This window comes from Microtus ochrogaster, linkage group LG8 (assembly GCF_000317375.1).
Source record: "Microtus ochrogaster isolate Prairie Vole_2 linkage group LG8, MicOch1.0, whole genome shotgun sequence".
Taxonomy (NCBI): Eukaryota; Metazoa; Chordata; class Mammalia; order Rodentia; family Cricetidae; genus Microtus; species Microtus ochrogaster.
In genome coordinates, this window is record NC_022033.1 from 20,878,558 (window position 1) to 20,883,875 (window position 5,318).

A 5,318-nucleotide genomic window follows, 5' to 3' on the forward strand; every position below is an offset into this window, starting at 1 on the left:
GGAGAGATGGCTCAGAGGTTAAGAGCACTGCCTGCTCTTCCGGAGGTCCTGAGTTCAATTCCCAGCAACCACATAGTGGCTCACAACCATCTGTAATAAGATCTGGTGCCCTTTTCTGGCCTGTAGGCATACATGCAGGCAGAACACTATATACATAATAAAGAAACCTTTAAGAATAAAAAAAATCTAAATTTGAATGTATAAATTATGCAAACCCAAGGCACATTTATGTGCAAACAGATCCGTGAGCCTTCCAAACATGATAGGCTTTGAGTGTAACTCAGAAATCCTAGGCAAATTCAACGGTTTCATCTAAGTGTCAAGATCAAGCAATAGAGAATGGCCTGTGCAAATAATGAAAGGAGAGCCTTGACATTTTTCAAAATGCTACATCAAGGCTTGACAGCCGCAAATCAAGGGCAAAAAAGGAAAAATTAAAGTAATCCTTTTCAGCAGTCTTCTCTCCTGCTTCAATAAAAACTGTTTTGTGACAGCAGCCTCAATTATCTGGCTAAATAGAGTTTTCTATTTTGCCTAAGAAAACTTTTGAATGTGAAAGATTTATCAGAAGCAGTGGGACATCACCTCTACTCGTGGATATGCAACTGGCAGACTTATACTTGGCATCACTCCCCGGCAATGAGCTAGGCTTGGTGGTTATGGCAGCAGAGGAAAGAGATGCAGGCCATCCAATGGAATAAGGCAAGCCATGGGAAGAACTAAAGGCCTCACAGACCTCACCATTCACAGGTTCAGAATCAGAGCCAGCTTTCCTATACAAAGTCAGGTCCAGAGAGGTTCTGGGCAATTTCTCCAAGATAGGGTTTCTCTGTGTAGCCTTGGTTGTTCCACAACTCCGTAGACTAGGTTGGCTTCGAACTCAGAGATCCGCCTGTTTCTGCCTCTGGAGTGCTAGGACTGATTATAGGCATGTGGCACCATCTCCCAGCAAATAATATACCTGTTTATCAAATGATCCCTCTACTACCCATAAGAAAGAACACGCTTAGCTGTTTTTTTTTTCACCCCCTAACTATTACTTTTTAAAAGAAGAGCTATTTTGCTGGGTGGTGGTACACACCTTTAATCCCAGCACTCGGGAGGCAGAGGCAGGCGAATCTATGAGTTCAAGGCCAGCCTGGTCTACAGAGTGAGTTCCAGGACAGCCAGGGCTACACAGAGAAACCCTGTCTTGAAAAAACAAAAAATAAAAATAAAAACAAAACCCAACCAACCAAACGAAAAGATTTGTTTTTATTATTTTAAATGATGTGCATGAGTCTGAGAGTGGGTATGCACACATGAGTACAGGTGTATGCGGAGGACAGACACAAGCAGCTGTGGACTGATGTGGGTGCTGGGACCTGAACTCAGGTCCTCTAACCCCTGAGACATCTCTCCAGCCTCATCTTTTACTTTTTCTTAGCACCCAAGAAACTACGGATGACAGTCTTCTCTAAGAACTGAATTGAGAGGATGGGGGAAGACACATATTCATTATAATTTTTCTGTACTTTGAAAAAAAACACATACTCACATGTATATATTCCTGTTTTTAAAATACTAGGATAATCTGGACAACATGGGACATATATAGTCTTTTGTTTGTGGTTTTGTTTTCCAACACAGGTTTCTCTGTCTAGCCCTGGCTGTCCTGAACTTGCTTGTAGACCAGGCTGACCTTGAACTGAAGAGTTCCACCTGCCTCTGCTTCCAGAGTGCTGGAATTAAAGACTATATGTCTCACTACAAATGGAACTCTGGAAATAGTCAAAAGAAAAGCATTTCATGTCACTCCTACCCAGGGTCTCTGTTGGTTAGCTCAGCCTCAAATGGGAAAGAGGCTCTGTGCCACTTAAATGCAGCGGGGCCCGCTTCACACAAGAGCAAACCACTTTTGTTGTTGTTGTTTGCATTGTATACTACATATATCCTCCAAAATGTTTCAACACCGGGAAATGTGGTCTTCCTGCTGAGAGTAGCAACTCCCCGTTTGGCTTATTACTGTCAAAAATGATGGTGCATTAGGGGCAATTAATGCTAATGAAAGCTTCCAAAACCCGTGCTTTGCCTGACAGCCAGTCCAATTTCAATGAGTACTATTGCAAGCTTCTACACAAAACCACCACTAATGTACTTTGACCAATACTGGCATCTCTAAGGAGGAACAAACAGGACTTGCTGACCTGCTCTAAGGTTCTAAATGTGACTATTACTGAAATTACACAGTAAAGCTGCACATATAGCAAAAGAAGCACATGTACACACATACAAATGGACACACACCATGATGAAGTGGGAGAGAAATCATTTCCTGCTTATGCCATCCCTGGGAAGGGGGAGGACAACAAACGGCCTCAGTAAGTGCTGATGGGCTGATGATTGCTGCGTGAATTATTAGACAATTTTGCTATTTTGTGCTCAGTTTTCCCAACAACTATAAAAACATTTTGACAAACACCAGACTTCACATTATAAGAAGTCAAGCTGTTATAATAGTTATAACCCACAAGGTAGTATGGCATACGAACAAAAATAGATCAATAGGATTGAATTTTGGATCCAAAAATTAACCCTTAAATTTATGTTCAATTGAGTTCTGACAAAGTCAAAAAAATTCAATGGGCAAAGAATAGTCTGCCACTAACGGTACTAAGACAACTGGGTATTCACACCCAAAGGAAAATGGTCAGGCATACACAAAACCATCTCAAAATAGATCAGAGACCTCAGTTTAAAAGCTTTTAAAAAGATTTATCTATTTATTATGTATACAACATTCCCTCCATGCATGTGGTTGCTGGGTATTGAACTCAGGACCGCTAGAAGAACAGCCAGTGCTCTTAACCTCTTAGTCATCTCTCCAGTCCCTATAAACTTCTTATTAAGAATCATTTCTATGATCTTAAATTAGGAAATCATTTCTTAAATAGTATCTAAATCACAAATGACAAAATAGGACACAAATAAAGATATATAAAGAACTTTTCTAAGCCAAACACTTAAAAGAGAAACAAATGGAAATGAGAGCTATATGGGGTGAAGTGGCGGTGGGGGCTGGAGAGATGGCTCGGCAGTTAAGAGCACCAGCTCTTGCCAGAGTACCTGGGTTGATTACTAGCACCTACACACCACTGACAACCATCCCTAGTTCCAGTTTCTGGGGGATCCAATGTCTTCTTCCAGACTGTGGACACTAGACACATTTGGCACACTTACATACATGCAGGCAAAATACTTACTCATAGACATAAAATAAATCTTAAAAACATAGCCCTAAGTGTCTCATTATATAGCCCAGGCCAGATTCAATGTCATGATCTCCATCTCCTGAGCAGCATGTTAGCACATCTGACATAAAGGTTTTTGTTATGACCTTAAATAAATAAGCAAAGGATCTACACAGACATTTCTTCCAAGAAAATATATAAATACAGTCAGCAGTGGTGGTGCACGCCTTTAATCCCAGGACTCAGGAGGCAGAGGCAGGTGGATCCCTATGAGCTGTGAGTTTGAGATCGGCCTGGTCTATAAAGTGGGTTCCAGGACAGCTAGAGCTACACAGAGAAACCCTGTCTCAAAAAACCAAAAAAAGAAAAAAAGACAGTACAAAAAAATGATGGCAAGGATGCAGAGAAATACAACCTTCACCTAAAGCTGGTAGGGATATGACACGGAGTTACCATGTGACCTAGCTGTTCCATTCCTAAGCAAACTGAAAGCAAATGTTCAAACAAAAACTTACACACGCATGTTTATAGCAATATTATTTGTAAAAGCCAAAAAGCAAAGCACCGATGCTTAGAATATGCAAGGCCCTGAGCTCAATGATCCCTAACATACACATACGCATGCACACACAGCATAGGTTCAAACATCAAATATAAATAAACAACATGTTTGTCAGACACAGAAATGAATAAAGTACTTAAACATGCTAAATCATAGATAATTCTAAAAATACTCCATTAAGTAAAGAAAAATCCAGAGGCAGAAGTTAACATATTGTGTGACTGCAACCACATGAGCATCCTGAAGAGGCCGACCACAGAGGAAGTCATGTGTGGATGCAGGGGCTGGGGCAGGAGAGATGGGAGAGCGGCTGCTAATGATGGAAGTCCAAGTTTAGGATAATGGCAGTGTTCTAGACTAGTCAGGAGTGATAGTTATAGTTAAACAGCCCTAAATATATCAAGAATATCTAACTACATACTTTCAATGAGTACATTTCATCGGATCATAAATTACATCTTAATAAAGTCACACACATGTACGGGGGGGGGGAGGGAGAGAGAGAGAGAGTGAGAGAGCGAGAGAGCACCAAGGCTCACCTTTGGGGATTACTGCACTGCAGTCTATTCTAAGCAGCCTAGAAGGAAAAAACATTTCTTTTTCTAAGTGGTCTAAGATACATACTAGAGCAGGAACAAAATTAAAGGATATTGAAGCTGTAAGGAGAAAAATGCTCTGAAAACTGCTAGAAGAAAATAGTAGAGGACTTTTTATTTTTACTTTTTTTTAACCTTGAGGTACTTTATTTATTTTTGTGTGTATAAGTATGGACATGCATGCCATGGCACATGTATGGAGGTCACAGGACAATTTGTGAGAACTGGCTATCTCCTTCCACAACTCACCATTTTGTCAGCCTCTTAAAAGATATAAAAAGAGCAGGGCTAGGGAAATGGCTCACTGTGAAGTGTCACAGTCCCCATATAAAAGATGGTATGGAAGTATGTATCTGTAACACCAGCACTGTGTGTGTGTGTGTGTGTGTGTGTGTGTGTGTGTGTGTATACTCGCAAATGCAGAGACAGGTAGACCCTGGGAAATTCAGTAGACAGCCAGTCAGGACTCTCGGAAGAAGAAAGGAAAATGAAGGCAGGGAAAGAGACAGAGGTGTGAGCTGAGCAATGCGGCTGGAAAGGAGGAGAACGGCGAGGCTGCGAGGAAAGCAGGAGCTCCTCTGTAATGTAGAATGTGGCAAGTAAGGTTTCTTAAAGGAAACCAATAAGAAAATAATCTGGAATTTAAAGGTTCAGGTTACACAGTAAATTAATTTCTACCCAAACTGTGAGTGGATCAGATTGGCTGTCTCATGACCCAAAGGTCACACATGAGGCAGTGACTGGAGTTTCAGGAACCATCTTCCATTCTGCCAAACTTCAAACAAGTCTACCAGGTAAGGAGGTCCTGCTTTTGAAAAGGTCAAACATTCTTGCTGCCTATTCTTCCTATTTAAAAAGAATGCCAGCCGGGCGGTGGTGGCGCACGCCTTTAATCCCAGCACTCGGGAGGCAGAGGCAGGCGGATCTCTG

The 5,318-nt window shown here is 41.4% G+C and overlaps 1 protein-coding gene across 2 annotated transcripts in view; it reads right to left on the reverse strand.

Moving 5' to 3' along the window:
- Nucleotides 1–5,318, reverse strand: part of Rpn2 (ribophorin II) — a 47,448-nt gene that overhangs the window by 18,853 nt on the left and 23,277 nt on the right. The gene's annotated exons all lie outside the window — the stretch shown is intronic.